Here is an 18284-nt window from a genome sequence, read left to right on the forward strand (position 1 = left end):
GGACATCTTAAATTTACCGATTTCACATTTAACACATTCGAGGATCTTAAAGTTTAGACTATTCAAACATTCACAAAAGCAGAAACAATTTATAAATTAGATTAAACCAGATTTTTAGTCTGGACGAGAACTGTAGTTTGTCTCAATTCTAAATTTCCACCACGTGTTGAATTATGTTGGTAAAATAGAAATACATATTTCTAAATTGGGGATTCTTAATAATCAAAGTTGGCAATATAATTATTTCACAAACATGATTCGAAAACGTTAAAATTAGTTCATAACTTTATTTTGCTTTTAGAATTTGATTTTCTACCTACTTACTTGCTGCATTTTAAAAAAGGTTTTCGTTCTTTTCCTTTATTTTAAAATTTTGAGTTGTAAAAACGGAAATTGACAGATAACCTAGCAAATACAATCTGACCCATTTTTCACCAAACAGTCTTGCCGGTTGTATTTCCAACGTAGTTGGTGGAAATTTAGAATTGAGACAGACTTTATGTCGTAAATTAACACCCTTATCAAATTAAATAACAAAGTGTATGAAAAAAATACAAATTTACGTATATAATACAAGGTCATTATAAATGATTGTCCCATCGCAATAAACGTTGGTGGCTTAGTTGAATGGCTGCAAGCCTCATAACATGAGTGAGACGAGTATCGCCGATAGGTGGCGCTACCGGAGGTAGTGGAAATCTGTCTACTAGTTTGTCTAAGGTTGTGAGGCTGGCGGCACATCAAAAATTTGTGTGGGTTTTCAACGCCAACTGCGATGGGACAATCATTTATAATGACCCTGTATTAATTATTCATAAAATTAATACCAAATGTGCGAAAAAATGCGCTGATATTTGTTAATAAAAATACATCGAAACATGAAAAGCAAATGGTGCCAAAAAGGTGGCTCTAAAATCGCCATGCATAAGTAGAAGTTTTTTTAAAGAATGTTTTATGACTATGTGACTATAGCAACACGAAAATACGCATAGAATATACATTGTTAGCGTCAGCCATTGTAAACATTTATTTCAACTTCTCCTTGATGATATTCTGAAAATGCAAACAAGCGCGCAGCTTTGTTTTTCACTTCGAAAATACAGTTTTTTCAGTACAAGGCCCCGTGATCAGAAACCTTCATATCAGTAGTTATTTCCAATACCACTTGTCTACAAATGTTATTTTCGACCAACTTGTTATTCCACCATATAATAAAGCTCAGACACCGGTTTCACTAAATAAAAACTTCTAGATCGTGCTTTGTGTCATTTGGAAAAGAGATGACGACGCCCAGAATGCCACGCCTACTTTTTTTTTAATTCTTTAAAAAAATCCGTCATATCTAAAAGACTGTCAAAACAAAATTCAATTAAACTCGCATTGTTAAAAAATGGCTCGTTGATATCGACCTCAAGAAGATAACTGAATAATTCAAGCAAACACCATGAAGGAGCAAAAATTTACAAATCTAATAAAAGCTATGTACACAAAGAGTGTAATTGGAAAAGTTCGAAGATAAATTTGGTAAAAAAGATAAAAATTTCGTTGATAACATTATTATTATTATTACATCTTATTAATGTAAAGACAGAGGTTTGCTCTTGTTCATTTTCAGAATTTCTCGATTTAATTTTTCTTGGCGTCTTGACAAGCTCGAAGTCGTTTTGAAAGTCATGCAAAATAATTTCAATAACAATAGTTAGCGAAGACCGCCATTGTCTTCCACTTGTGTTAGCAGTGGAGTACGGTAACCGCAAAGATCTGAGCTTCTGACAGAGAAGCAATAAGAAATAACCAGATAAACACTAAATTGAGGTTTGTTTGATTTCGATTGTCCGAAAAATGGCCTCGCGATTGTACTTTTTCGATCGACGGTTGGCAGCAGTAATTATAAACTTTTAATTGGCTTTCTATGATTCGATAACGAAACAGCTCATTCATTCTGGATTCAGTTTTGTTGAAACTTACCCTTCCGCCATCCGTAACCAGATCACTCCTCTATCTGGCCACCCCCTAAAAAATCAACACAACAACAATTACAACTTCAACAATTCACTGAAAACTAGTAGGTACACAATCCAGGTTTCGCGTGTGCAAGTTACGAATTCACAATAAGATTTGTCAGTGGAACACTTGATATTTCTTCTTTTATTTAAAAACTAAGATATGATTGATTCCGTATTGTGCGTTTTTTTTATTTGATGTGGGACAGGATTTTACACGTGCGGCGGCAGCTTTGTTAACGGGACGCCACTCTGTCTGCTGCCGCCAACCCACTGTCGTCCCTCCGATGTTCTGTTGTCCTTCCGTTCCGACGCTGGAACAAGCGCGCGCATTTGGAACACTTGCATCCAGACGCTCATAAAACGACGTCATCCTAATATGAATTATGCATTCGACTGGGTGATGCCCGAATTAGGTCGGTTAAACCTGCAAAAGTGCAAAACGGATCCTCAACGCGACTTCATTCGAAATCTGGATCCGGTCCGGTTTTTATCTCTTTCAATATGTAAATTCGGAATTGTTCGATATTTAGTTTGAGTTCCGGGATAGTCCGTAAAACGGTTGTTTTCGATCTTTCAAATATACCGCAGTTGGTCGTTTCAAAGGAAAACTAAAACAACAGAACTCGATATGGACGTCGATGGTTGAAAGGATCAGCAAAAACTAGACTCGTAGTTTGTGTGATCGATTTTGTTAACTTTGTTTTGTACAAATTGTTGTTCCGCATATTTGCGCAAAATGCAATAACAAAACAAAAAATAAAGCATCCATTGAGCTATCTAACTTTCGATTATGCTTAATTATAACTGTTTTCAAAAACAAATAAAAGAATAATACTCCTAATAAACAATCTATTTTACGTTCAAGAAGAATTGAAACAAATATTGAAATACCAACTGATTCTAAAACTATGAATTATTGAAAATTGCTTAAAAAAAACAAAATGCGGATTTTGCGTCGAGCCTTGATATTCGGGGTCAAAATTGAATTCTGAAACTACTTTTTCTAATAACTTCTTTCGATATCTTTAACACGAAGTAAAATATGGGGAATTGGCCCTCATTGCGACATCTCAGTTGACTGGGTTTACAACGTACAGGGTGATTCAAGTTTTACCGCCCGCACGATTAACCCTATTAAAAAATTAATAAAAATTACGAAACTTTAGGGTTCCCTTCATATAAAGCTACAAACAAAATTTTTTTCCGTGCACGCTCATAATTCACAATTCATTCAAAGAACATATTTATGAAATTCGCATCAAAATAAAAGTATTAGTTTTTGAATTATTCCAATTTTAATGATCAATATTTATAATTGCAGTGCCATAAATAAATACCTCATTGTTGGTAAACATCTGTTGAGAACTTTTCTAATAATTATTTGGTCCCTAAAGGGTAAAACAACCCATGTCAACCTCTTTTGTGAAAGTGACCGCTCAATTTTAATAATAAATCATAGCTAAATTGTGCACTTTAATATCGAATTCCATTTATTTCAAAATCCGGTGATGCTTTCATGATTTTAATGACATCAGATTTTTCGTAAATGTTTGAAAGGACTCTCAGTGAAAAATTATGTAAATTAATGTAGCGGTTATTCAATTAAAACGAAATATTTACTGGTTTCATTAAAAAATTAAAATTTTTACACTGTTCTACAACGATACATAATCATTCCTGAATTTTTTGAGAATTTTAAATCGATTAGAAGTGGGTGTTTTCGCTCGGGCGGGAAAACTTGAATCACCCTGTACAGTTGATTTCAGTACCAAAAAACTGCACCTCATGAAGTTCTACGAGTGTGCTCGAATTTTTACTCCTACAGATAACAAAAATTTATCTTAAGTGTGACTCGCTCTATTTTAACAGCTCAATAATAAATGTACATAGTAGTAAACGCCAACTTTACTACCCGTGTGAAATGTGTAACTTTTCGTGGTTGTTGTGTAAACTATTACAGTTCTCATTACTTTAAGACACAAAAAACGATTTAATTTTTTTTGTCTATTTCTTCGATATGAGAATGATTTTGTTCAACATTTACTGTTCTTGACTGAAAGCGAAAGAGGAGGAAAATAGAAAAAATGGCCACCAAGAACACTAATACGTTTGACATAACGACACTGAAACACTTAAAAAGTAAAAGAAGCACCAACTAAATTATAAATTAATATAAATCAGTTTTGTTTATGTTTGTGAAACAATTTTCTAGCTCAAGTTTAAAAACCGAAATTAAATTAGTTATTTGCACAACTAGTTATTAAGGCTAGTGTGACACGATACTAAATTTCACAGAAAATTCTGTAAAAATGACAAAGACAGACTATGATCCTGATCGTTCATTGGTCCTGATCGAGGGTCTCTCTCATTTTCTAACAAATTTTCTACCAAACTAGCTTAAAGTCATACTTTTTCTCACGAATTTGCAAGCAAATAAGTGAAAAAAAGAGAATTTCATAACGTACTGTACACACTATTTTTTTGCATATTGATGTAAGTTGAGAAATTTGGCCTAAAAGGATCTATGAAAAATTAAAAAAAAAATAGGTATGCTTTGACAATCATCTCCAAGGAGATAGAATAAAATGATGCAAAAAAGTACTACTTTCACTACGATTTTTCTTGTAAAAAAGTGCTACTTTCGCTACGATTTTGCGTGTAAAAAAGTGCCACTTTCATTACAATATGACTTTAATGATAAAGTCATTTTAACTCTTGGCGGAATTTAGATTTTTATTCTTTCTCTAAAAACTCATTTCCCTGAATGCAATATTGGTTGGTAACCGGTTTATAAACCGTTGTGTTTACATTACAGCAAAAATTAATAACAATATAATCGGTAATTTTAGGAAAATTCATTATTTTAAGTTACTGCTAGGAATTAAAATAAATGGTGACAAACAAATTTTGTAATTTTTCAGTCTAGTATTCGTACAATAGGAGCCTAGTTCCATTATCGCTGTTGCTATTGTTCGATAAAATAATTTAAAACCTTATTTAATTCCGTGTCTACACTCTACCTACAACTTCCTATAATTTAATTTCTCTGCATAAATTAATTTTTATGAACTTTTATTTTACACGATTAGTTCACAGCGTTACAATTTAACATTATTAAGTACATATTATTTATTTAAATATCGGGCGTTGGAGAGTCGACTGTGAACGCACCACATGTGTATAAACGTAAAATTTAAATAGCTGATCCGCAATCCGTATAGTGTGTTCACAATCGACTCTTCAACGCCTACTTTCAGATGAAATTTAAAAAAACACCCGATATGCTCCCATTTGTTAAACACAATCAATTTTGTGTTAAATCGATCATCTACATTAAAGATTATATTGTTCGTGATAATATACGACATATCTAATGCATGCTGTAGCTCCATAAAATTGTTGGCAGTAAGCCAGTTACTTTTTCTATTCGACATTAGTGCTACAATAATAAATTACGGTAATCTCCAATGTGTTCAAGTGTTCATATTCTTGCTTTGACTTGGTTTTCCTTATCTGTACCAATACACAATTATATACTTCTCAATAATACACATCGTTTATTACACCTACACCTAATTCACAATTATTTAAATGCGACGTGTGAAAAAGATTTCCATTCCAATTAGAGTTTTTAAAATCTTATATTTCTATCTTATAACTCTAACGTTTTATGATAGGCAATACTAATAACGAGGGGACTAGTATTTGACACCTCCTATTGAGAAAATAAGCACTTCGTCCAAGAGAGACTATCTGGTACCTACCGTATGCCCTTACCTGCTTCTTTGTTAAGCTATTTAACTTCATAACGATATTGCCTATCATAAAACGTTAGAGTTCTAGATCCACTATACAGGGTGTCGTAAAATTAACGTTAGCCAAGTCGGAGGTCTTGTAGGAAAAAATCTCAGGAATCTCGAAAAAATCAAATAAAAAATATAGGGGGGGTCTTTACAAAGATATATGGGTCGGAAGGTTGAAACTTTTCATCACGTTTTCTTCAAATAAAAAATATAAATGGTTGACATTCATTTTGAAATATGGTGAGGATGATTATGTAAAATATTAAAATATAAATGAAAAGACGTTTCTTGAAAAAACAGCTTTATCTCGAAAAAATAGCTTTATTTTTCCAATTTTTGTTCAAAATGGAAGTACAACATAGCTAGAATATTAATCAAGTACTTTTAAACAAATATTGGCAACTTTCATATTTTTTTCAAAGTGACAGCAATTTTTTTTGGAACATTTTTACTTGGTCAACAGGATGTCCCCTACTAAGCTCCGAACTTGGAAAACGATAATTTTAAGACACCCTGTACATGTTGGAATGTTCGTGGCACAGCTTTAGCCATATTGATTCAAAGTAAAATTTTAACTTAAAGTTTGTTTAAATGTAAAAAAAGATTATTTTACAATAAAAATAAAATAAAAAATGCTCATAATTTTTTGTAAGAATGAAAATATACCTTCAATAGAATATTGCAAAGTTCTTAATAGCTTTTGAAGTAAACTTGTAAACCGCTTAGTATCGTTAAGATGCAAACAAAAGTCTTGAAACCATTAAATAAATGTTTAATAATTCCGTACCTTTATTCCTATACGCATACTTTTCCCAAATATTTTCTACTATATGAAAGTAGTGCCAGTTTGTCTTGTCTCATCAAAGAGACGTTTAGACAACTTCATACACTAAGAGTGAATTGATGGAAATTGCTTTCCAACCGTACGAAAATTATCTTGATAAATCGACGGTGAAGTCGAACATTTTTCAGATACAATTACAAATCTAATTTGAAGTTTGGCAACAGTTTCCTCGAGTTCAAGTCAAAATATCAAAATAATTTTCCTGTATCGAAAAGTTTGTTTAATAACTAGTTCTCCACGGCTTTGAAACGTTATCAGGAGCTTTTCTTTTACGACTAGACGTGTTTTTCATATTCAAATAAAATTCAAAAGAAATTTGATGGAGAAAAACATAAATCAAGCAGGAAAAGTTCTGATAAGTTATTACGAAGCATGCCGCACAAGCTGTTTCCGGTTGACGTACCAAAGAGATAAATAAATTGAAGAATCCCAAAAAAATTCATGGAGCAAGATGTCGAGCTTCCTGTTTATGAGAACCGATCAAAATGGCTTAGACAAATTCCGAACTTGTTGAATCGGCGAATAAATAACTTGATCCGAGCTACATTCCTCAAGAAACGAGAAACTCCCAGCCAAAAAGCAAACATAATCATCCAATTTAAATGTCTTGTTTTAAGTTGTCACAGAGGCCCTTTAATAATTTATCTTTCCCTTTCTCGTTTGATTCGTACGATACGATCAGGGCGAAGAACAAGGGATGTTTCTGGTTTTCAATGCATCCGACGGTGCTATTGTAGTGAAATCTAATGAACCTACATGCGTCATTACAAACATTCACTTTAACAAAGTTATGATCGCTGGTGTTTGAGATGGCTGAAGCATTTCGCCATTAAATTGTCTGATATCGAACCGAATGATGGAAGGCACGCATTGGAATGTGCAAGATAAACGTTTCACGCTCCGGAAATTGTTTCACACTATAGACTACGACTACCACCGGTGATGTTTCCTTCACTGATACAAATAGTTTTGCTTTTGCAACAAACCTAATAATTAAAAGCGTGGTACAAATAATGTGCAACATTCATTACGATTACAAATAATGAGACGTCCTTCACACTTTGTAAAAATTCTCGTAATAAAAAGTGGTTTTTGTTGTATCGTGCGTTCATTTAAATTTATCCTCAAAGTTGGCGTTGAAGACTCGATTGTGAACGCACCATACTCGTACGAATAACGCATAGTTGTTTAAATCTTAGGCTTTTACACGAGTGGTGCGTTCTCAATCGACTCTCCAACGCCAACTTTAAGGATACATTTAAATGAACGCACGATAGCATAGCCGCTCTGATGATGACAGCATTGCTGTCGAAACACTTTGTAGGATTAACCCAATGACGGGCAATGTGTATTTTTCAACTGTTTCCGAGACAGCTTTTTTCGTTTTCTAGTGATGTAAAAATAGTATATTACACTATAAGTGATGAAAGTGCCTGATTTTTCAACGAGCTATACACGAGCGCTAGCGAGTGAGGATAGTATTGCGAGTTGAAAAATCGCACTTTGATCACGAATTGTGTATACTATTTTTTCCAACATCGCTTATGAAAATGAGTCTAAATTTTAAATTCCTTTATAATTATTTTACTCCCCTATTTTTTGAATTTTCCGGATCTGGAGTTTCAATTAATGCAAATAACAGTGCTTTAAATTTTTATATTATTAAGTAGGTAGTAGATTGTTAATGTAGTAGATGGTTAAATAAATTTTCCTCACTAGTGAGTTTACTTTGTCCATTTTCCTCACTAGTGATGCAAACGCATATTTTCCTCGCTAAATTGAGTGATGAAAGTATCATTTTCATAATCGATGTTGGAAAAAAGTGTACATTTGTTAAAATTTCCAAGAAAAAAATTGAAAAAGCTTATAAACGAATTATTAAATTACTAAAAAAAATCAAGTTTAAGCTATCTAAAAAAATCTGCTATAGTTTGGCTAAAAGCATTTCCATTTTAAAAAATAAAGTGAACCATCCTCCATCAATGATTATGAATGTAAACATATCCTGTTAAGTTCGAGAACCATTTTTCATCTTAATTGGACTCTTAAGAATGTACATATTTATTTTTAAACATATATACTCGTATATGGAGCTATGTATTTCTTTTTTCTAAAATACTTGTCTATTTGTGTCAACTGGAGCGAATTACTTTAAACTTGCTTCCCCAAAGACTTTCGTTGAGTTTATAAAAATACTCGTATATAAAATGCAAATTCTCTCTGTTAGAAATTTTGTTTAAATAAACTTGACGGTAAATGACAGTGAAATTTCACTTTCGCGAAAACTCTTACCTCCGCAACCTCAATTTCCTCTGAAAATTGAAAGCTAAACATTTATCCAATTATGTAAGAAACAAGATTTGAATGTAAACTGTACGAATCGATGAAGACCTCAAAAAAGGAGAAGATTAATTCGTTGAAGTACTCGGCGAATGTTAGTGAGCGCTTTCCAGACATGTATGTATTGCTGAAAATCCTCCAAACCGGCAAAATGCATTCCTCCCACTTTACTGAAAAGATCTTTGATTAAATTTAGAGACGATAGACGTACAATCGATTCGAATGAGAGCGTTGAATTTTGAACGAGATCTAGAAGCTGCCAAGAGGTCATCAACTGCAATTATTGGTCCCTCTCTTATCCAGACAAGAGAAAATAAATTGACTTTACATCGTATATTTACTATAATATTAAGATTGAAGCTTGTCGTGGTTTGATGAAGGTATAATTATTCTAATTTAATAACTGACTTACATTCATTAGGAAATCTGCTTTAATTGGAAGAGAACACCACCAGCCATTATTGAAATCAGCTGGGGTTGAAACGCACCAGCAATCTTACAATCAAACGAACAGAGATATTGCTTCCAAGCAGAAGCAAAACAAACAACTGAAATGGAATCGTACTAAATTATCAAATAATAAAATAAAAATATTTCAGTATTCAACTGGAAATCACGGTAAAATACTTGATTAAAATTCCTTCTGAACCATTTTAAGGTAATTCTGTCAGCTTTAGTTCCGAGGAAAGCATTCTGTAAGTAAAATGTCAAGAAACGCGTTATCGTTTTTTAAATATGGCTTAGCCAAGCTATTCCGCATTTTTCCTATCGTTCGTATTTTTCAAATAACTCGAAAATTAATGCGTAATGAACTAATGACGTATTTGTACACGCTCGCAGCTGACGTAATACAGGGTCTCTATAAATGATTGTCTGGTCAAGCCAGCCTTGGAAAAAAAATTTACTGTTCCGCTTTTTTGAAACCGATGCCAAATTCTAGTTCGTTTTCACGGTCACTTCTGACATTAGTGAATGACATTTCGTTTGCACTTGTCAGTCGAGTTTTGGTTCCTTATATTTGTTTTATCGCAGTTAATCACAGTTAATATACACCAAAAATCTGTATTTTTCAATAAAAATTGCAAGTACGTCCGCTTTTACAGGTAAATAGGTACACTGGCAAAATTTGTGAGGTTATGCTTTAATGTTTTATGTTTTATTTTAGCTTATTTTCTTTACAATGGTTTATTCTGTTGAACAGAACACGTTCATTGTTGTTTTTTACTTTCGAAATGGAAGGTTTAGTAATGGGGAATTATCTGTTTGTAAAAATGAATTGCAGCAAAATATCTGAACAACATTCAAGATGATTGTTAACTCACATTAAGCAAATTGTGAACAGGTTTTTAACAATCAGAACAATTAGCAAGGGTAAATCATTAGGACAACCACCAATATCTGATGAAATACTCGAGGATTTGAAAGAAATGGTGAAAAAGTCTCTACAGATATCCATAGCCTCTTTATCTCAACAATCTGGTGTACCACGAAGCATTTGTCACAAAATCATTAAAAATAGGCTACAACTGCATCTTTATAAAATTAGTGTTGTACAAGAACTCCAACCTGCAGATTATCAAAGTTGTGTTTAATAATGTAATCAGTTTGAAAATCACCTCAATTTCATAATTTGGAGTGCTGAGAATCCACATCAATTTGTAGACTCCTTTACATGTTTTGAAAATTGGTGTGTGGAACTGTGGATAGCAGTGTTGCTGTACCCTTAACCCTAACTAAGAAGTGCTGCAAAATATTTTTGAAAATAAATGAAGAATTGTCAAGTGTTTAGAAGTTAATGGGGGACATTTTCAATCTATTTTATAAAAAAATACCTATTTGTTCTCGTTATTTAGTGTTGTAAATTATGTTGTTGAATACATTTGATTTTATTGAAAAACCAGTAAGACTTATTTGTAATGAAAAACACTGTTATTTATATTGGAAGAAAAAATGGGAGTCAATACCATATTCGACAATTCAGTCTAGGTCGTATTTACCACTAGCATAAAATAAGAAATGTGAAAGCACTAAAGCAGACAAAAAGGCAGTATCAAGTATTGTATTGTGGTACGAGTATACGGGGACAAGGTGTTCTCAATATTTATCTGTTTGGATTTGTTCTCATACCAATTCCTGTACAGTGTGTGGCGGTACGATGGGGGCAATAATTGTTCCCGTGTTGGTGTTGATATTAAATAATAAATATGTACATTAATGTTAGCAAGAATAAAGCACAGTTGAAACTTGTCTCTGGTTAAAAGCCAACAACCTAACCTGAAAATGTGACATTCTTTATTTGCCGAATAAAGCGGCACATTCAAAATTTGACAAGTTTCCATGGCTGGCTGGACCCGACAATCATTTATAGAGACCCTGTAGAACAAAATTCAAAAAAATTATATGCAATGATCACAGAGGAATACTCTTTGTTACAAAAAACTCAATAACATTCAAACTTAAAAATTTTATGAATCTAATTTCAACCGCTGGGCGACCTCTAATTATTGATAAAACCTCAAACCTGATCTAGGGAGATTTTACAATACAGGTGTTCCGAAACAAAAGGTTTTAGAGTGGTACAAGCTGGTCTTTAAGGAAATTTTGACGTTGACAATTGTTTAAAAAAAAGCACTATTATGTAAATACCGTATGTTTCAAAAATTTTCTGGTCAAGTAGGTTCTAAAAAACAAAAGCATTATGGCGTAACTTGAATAATTCAGGCGAAAATGTGTTTATCACAATAATTGTTTTGAACGAACTGTTATAAAATGGCAATTTCAGGAAAAGCTTGAGAACGGTTCTTTTCCCCTACGATTCTACGAGAATTAGGGTTGGCGCCAAGATTTCATATTGCACCGCAGTACTGCGGACGATCGCTTCATTCGCTTCGTAATTCGTATACGTAACGGATTAAAGTTAGGTTATGTACCCTACAAACAATAAATAAATCAAACAAATAAATCCGCGCAATATGTGCAAACAAGTAATGTAATAACAATAAATAAATAAACAACAATTAACAATAATGTGTTTTAAATTACTCTTGAGCAAGTGTTGAAAATGATAGCCTTGAGCTTCGATGCACATTGGAAGACTTCTTTTCATCAAGCAGCGTAGGTGCAAAAAATTTCCACAAATAACGAAGAGTCTCCCGTCTTATTGAAAATACCCCTGAGCCAGTTGGAGGAGTTGATTGTGAAAACATCAAGAATGTTGTTCCCGTACCTTTCAGTTCGAACTTTGGATCGAGCACTGCCACTTTCTTGAAATGTGTGAAGTGTGTGACCATTGCGAAAATAAGGTTCAATCGTGAATATCTTTTGTTCAGGTTACGGCAATCAATGACGTTTCTGACAGTTCAATTATTATTTGACACTCTGCGCCATACGTTTTTAATGCTTTTGTTTTGCATGACCTACCTGTAATTTTTTGAAACATGGTATTACAAACAAGATAATTGTTTCGGTAGGTTTTAGGCAAAAGCCGAGCGCGGGGAACAGAGCGGTGCGGGAGGGTGATCCAGGTTTCAGCTTATTAGCCCTAAGAGATTTTGTTGCAACTTTAGTTTTTTAATCATAACTTGATTAATATTCCCTCAAAATTATTATAATAAACGCCATCGTAATCAGAGAATATCGGTCTTTAGTTCTTAAAGAATACATTTTTTCGATTTGAGGCTTAGTTTTCGAGCAATGGAGTGAGAAACGTAAAAACACGGCAAAATAAATTAATTTTTGGCGAGCGTCGAACAGAGATACAGGCATTTGAATTTTATTCTTTCCATAAGACGCAATACTTTTTTGAAAGTTGTTTATTTTTTTACAACCAAACGGCTACAGAAAATATTACAAAGTTTCTACCAAAAAAATACTTGAACATCGGCTATCCGATAAGCTACGTAACTCGAAAATTTTGAGTAACGCCCTTTTGCACACGATAATTTTTGAACTTTTTTTTGGAAGTTCACCTATTCATAATCAATCGATTTAGCAAGGTGTCAGCTTTTTGTCATTAACTGTCCACACGATGAACTTTTTGAGCCTCCGAGTTCTCTGTTTGTCGGAGAGTCAGCGAATATTTTTCTCATTTCGTTTCGCCACGAGAATTTTATAATTCGTATCATGCGACTTGGCAACAGTGCGTTAAAACGTAGCACGAGAACCCACCGCTCAACTCTGCAAAAAGAAAAATATAATTGACTCGATAATATATTTGCACCATTGCCGGACGGTTTGATTGTTTTCCATATAAACATTTTTAAATGATGTTTTTATAAAACCTGACGTTGTCAACTTGTAATCATTGAAGGATATTTTCTTCAAACATCGTGGTTTAAGCGATCTATTCTTAAATTGTAATAGATTAGTATTACTTTTTTGGAGAAATAAAGAGAATAATTTAGATGTGATGGCAAGCTCGAAATAGTTTAGTTGTTTTACTCCGATAGATCAGCAACAATTCGTTTAGATTAGAATATAACATTTAAATGGTTTTTTCAGTGTTTTGCGCTTTTCTAGAAAATCAAGAGTAAAATTATGATGTTTACCATTCAAAAGAATGACCTTGAAAAGTAGAATCCAAAAATGAAATTCGTTTTTTCAGTTTTTTGAGTTTTTCTAGAAAATGAATAAGGTTATGATGTTTATGGTCTCAAGGAAGGGTCTTGAAGAGTGCAAAATTGCCATAGCTTCTAAGGGGGATATGCAATCCCCCTCTTTTTTTTCGACTGAGAAAAAAACTTTAAATTAAACCACTGGATTTTTTCCGTCAAGGTCCTTCTTTAGAGCCGAAAAAATTATACTTTGCTCAATTTCGAGAAATTTCCAAAATTAAAAAAAAAATCATATCTTTGCACATAGGACGATGATTCTTGTGACAGTGGAGTATTTTCCCCGGGTTCTATTGGGCAGTAAAATACTTGATTAAAATTCCTTCAGAACCATTAAGGTAATTCTGTCAGTTTAGTTCCGAGGAAAACATTTTAAATCACTTATGATGGGAAATGCGAAGTATACCTACGGGATACATTTCTTCTGTTAGTTGTAATTATTTGATACAATTAAAATGTTGGTTCAAAAAAATGTTTATTGAAGTACATACATAATAAATTGTTTCAATAAAAATTTGCAACTAAACTAAAATACTTTCAATTTTTATGAAAGTCGCAAATAGGGAATTTTTCCATTTTTGAATTTTTTATAAATACAGGTTAAAATTTGTAATGAAATGTGTTAGAAATGTATAAATATACATATTAAATGTAATGTTTCAAGTATTTGTTACATTTTAAATTTATCTAGTGTTTAAGAATACGTGGGAGGATTGGGACAATTACTTTGCTTTCCAAGAAAAATTGTGGAATTCCCTATTCATTGTTGCCTAGTTTATTAATCCATTTATAGCTGATCATTTTAATTCGGCGCTGTAGTTGCGTTAGGGGTTTTGGTACTATTGTGTAGGATAATGTGGCAACAGCGTGTCAAAGATTTTGTGCAGACAATTGTACCAAAATGTGTATAATAATAATAATAATAAATATACAGCAATGAATTCAAATTATCAGATGACAGTTTTTTGTATAAATCAATATTAATAAAATTATTTCATATTAATTTCTATAAAAAGTTACACAGTCGTTGCAGTATTTATTTAATAGGAACAGCGTTGCCATATCGTTTAATGGCAATTATGATAACTTTAAATTGTTCTAAATATTTGTTTTTCTTTATTTTTTGTTGCAATTTGATAAATCTTCGGATGTTCGTATTTCTCAAACTGACTTGCTCTAAGGCAAATAATATTCATTCCAACAACAATTTCTCGAACGTAATTTTTAACGTAATCAAAGCAAAACATTCTCTGTTATTGTTCTGTTACGACGCACAAGATATTGACTTGAGTATAACAATAACGTAACAAGAATGGTGTCAACCTTACAGAGTTATGTCAAATTGCCAATTAAAAATTCAATGCATTTGACGGTGATCTTTTTTTTGAAGAGTTGTATTAACGCCGCTCCTTTGTTTTGTTGACCACATTGGTGCTAGTATAGAGCCTTCATATCAAACGTTCTCGTAATAACGAATGAATTAAATTTGCTTTATTGAAACGACCTACAGTAAAATGGATGGATACGGCTATTAATACAACAAAATTGGAAAACACAGATTTAGTCTGTGATGTTAATTAAATGTATGTAAATAAATACGAGTTCGGTGTTTCATTAGTCATTACACTTGTTCATCTGTGCTTAAATTACTTCATGTAATCATGTAATCGAAAATTACAAACATTGTGTAGATTTTGACTACAAACAATGTCATTTTCGAATTTTTTACTTTTTACCTGTCCCTGTTCATTGAGTCTGACATGACTTTTGAAATATTCAGTTTTCACTATAGGTATGATCCTTAGGTATATCAATAAAGGTTGACACAATCTGTGCTCATACTTTATGCAAACCGGTATGACTTAACCTGCAAGAAACTGTAACTTAACGCACCCTGGAGAATATGTAGCATTTAGACCTTCACTCGAATTTCTGTTACGAACTTTGACCTTTGTTCATCTTCAACAAACCATTAAATATTAAATATACATCGAGGGTTAGGCACGACGAGGGCGCTACCTACTTACAACAACATTTTTCTGACGTGGTTTCAAAAACTGGTCGATTAAAATTTTTCCGTTTGATAAATGGAACAGTTTTGTGGGAATCCTGAAATTCCTGAAAGAATTAACTGCCTCGAAGTGAAAGATGAATTTAAAAAATTCTACTACCTGTTATTACGTGTGTTTGCAGGAAAATTCTTCGCTTTCGACCGCAATATTATTTCAACAGCTTTCCATGATTGTTTTCGTTTGACTAAAGTGGATTAGCATTAATACCCACGGAACGTATTTACCTGTTGTTGTTTTAAATCATCGAAAATGTATAATGTATGCGAGATGCGTCTCTCTTAGTTGAAACATAAACTGTTTACGTAGATGGGAATTAAGCCATTAGGATTCAGACATCTTATTTGAATAACTATTCCGCACGGTTTCCACCAGACTGTATTTTTTTATTAAAGCAGATTTCGTGAAATTTGTTCCATTTAACTTTGGTTACGATAAGATTTATTGAAATTAGAGCGCCGGTTGTTGCTGGAGATTATTAATCTCTAATCATACGAAACCAAATTTAACAATCGACAATTTCAAACTACAACTTAATTAGCCTTCACGCTCAAACAAACTAATTCAAGAGTCACCGTTGGTCCATTAGGTAAATTACCTCGCGCTAATTATTAAAAATATCTCCAGTCTCTAATTTTATAAACGGTTTTAATTAAAATAATTGTTGCTGGAAATATTTGACGCTGCCTTTGATTCATTGTTATCGCACCAGAGTTTAATATAAATTAAACAATACAATACAATAAACAATAAAATAAACAAATTAATCAAATTAAATGAAGTTTCGAAACGCCACTCTTTTTGTAACTGGTTAGGAAAACCCACGGGTGGCAAAATACTATATTATGTAACGAGCACAGAACGAAATTCATTTTCGCACTAGTGCGAAAATTGAAAAAGATATTCCCGTACAGTTATTTACAGCAATCAAAAACAGTAGGTAATTTACCACATCTATGTTTCAAATAATATTTTGCTTATTTTTCCGGAATTATTAATGATATTGCATTTTCTGCGACCACTTGGTACTGTCGGGAGCAATAAATTTTGATCGTCAATGTCATTTCAAAATTTGGTTAGATTGTCACAGATTTAAAAAAATTCCCTGCCTAATTATGCCCATGTCAACAAAGTGTCAAAAAAATTAGAAAAAAATTACAATTAATGTCATACAACACAATGATAGGTTATGATATTTTACAATGGAGCATTTTCGATTGCGTCAAAGAATGACCTTGACGACCAAAATGTATTGCTCGCGACTGTACATCAGAACTTACATCAAATAAAAGAATCTTTTTTGTCAAAATTGGAAAAAATCTTCTACGAAACATGTTAGGAAAGTCATTTTGTGTAACTTGTGTGATCCTCCTCGTTACACAAAATGAAACATTTTCTAACTAGTTGCATAATACATAGCTATTTTAGACCTGGAATTCCATAATTATATTTTTATTGTTTGTTTTTATTATTAATTTCTCTGTTGCGGATCCTCGATAAAGGTTACAATAAATTATTAATTCATTCATTTCAGGAATAATATCTGAGAATTAGTGCGGTGTCAAAACGTTTCTTTCTAATCCCTTTGTATCATTTTCAACCAAATTACCACCAACAAAATATATAAAAAAAAAACTATTAAAAGTGCCATCGCTCGTAGAATCCTGAGGTCCGAACTGAAATTTATCAAATCGGGAATAAATTGTTTCATATTTAATTAAGCCACCATCGATTTTGCTACAACGCAAATGCCTAATTTCCATTCGGAATTGGCCAACTAATCGATAAATAATGGATTCTGGAATTATGTTACACGTCGAGTTCGCCTTTTTTTTCCCATGAAGTGACACGTGATAGAGCTAAAAACGAAACAGAGAAACGGAGGGATTCGTTGTTAATAAAATACCTTCCTCTAAACAAACCCTTCGACCGTAAAAATAGCACGAATTAGGCACCGTTATGCATTTCTTTTCGGGTTACCATGACTATTACTTGGTGTGCGAGCACGATACGGTGCTTCTTGTTGTTGCCAGCAATGAATACGCAAATTACTCGACCATTAGCATATGCAAGAAGAACCGGCAGACGATGAATCTCGTGAAGACGCAAGAAACAATTATCGAGGCACAAAAGAGAGACTCGAAAAATCATGACATCGAGAAGCGATTTTGTGACGTTCGTCTTCTTCGAGCTTGTACTTTTGATCGTTTTTTAAAATTGTGTAGCGTTATCTCGATCCGCTTGATGGACGCAACAGCGAAAAGCAATTGTGATTTTACCGTTTGCTGTTCATTAGAGAACAAGACGAAACTAGACCACTGTGTTAAAAACTTTTCTGTTTCTTTTTATGTACATGACAACAATTAAAACAGATTCAAGAAACGCCTAAATGAAGTTCGTTAACTGTGATTTCTTTCAGCGCTTATTATCGACCACTCTCTGTTGTAGCTACATTCTCCGTTCTGATTTCAGTTTCTGACACTCAGGCGTGTCTTTGAAATTTTCAAAACCTCCGTCCCAATAAATAATGTTTATTGCAGCACAAACGAAATACCTACCGCTGGGTCCAACAATACAATAGCTTTAAATTAAACAGAAAACTTCGAAAAGAA

At 33.0% G+C, this 18284-nt stretch overlaps 2 protein-coding genes across 7 annotated transcripts in view; both read right to left on the minus strand.

Moving 5' to 3' along the window:
* The window catches only part of RhoGEF3 (Rho guanine nucleotide exchange factor 3), a 157232-nt gene that overhangs the window by 136010 nt on the left and 2938 nt on the right, over positions 1-18284 (minus strand). For 2 of the 6 annotated variants that reach the window (XM_069056566.1, XM_069056562.1), the window contains exon 1: positions 1969-2278. The exons of 1 other annotated variant lie outside the window; for it this stretch is intronic. The gene's annotated coding sequence lies outside the window, so the exon portion shown is untranslated. Of the gene's footprint in view, positions 1-1968; positions 2280-18284 lie in introns of those variants that run through there. 3 more of the 6 variants (XM_069056563.1, XM_069056565.1, XM_069056567.1) reach the window with 3 other exon arrangements.
* Positions 1-18284, minus strand: part of LOC138137261 (neutral alpha-glucosidase C-like) — a 72994-nt gene that overhangs the window by 7381 nt on the left and 47329 nt on the right. The window lies entirely within an intron of this gene.

The sequence above is a fragment of the Tenebrio molitor genome, chromosome 8 (assembly GCF_963966145.1).
Source record: "Tenebrio molitor chromosome 8, icTenMoli1.1, whole genome shotgun sequence".
NCBI lineage: Eukaryota > Metazoa > Arthropoda > Insecta > Coleoptera > Tenebrionidae > Tenebrio > Tenebrio molitor.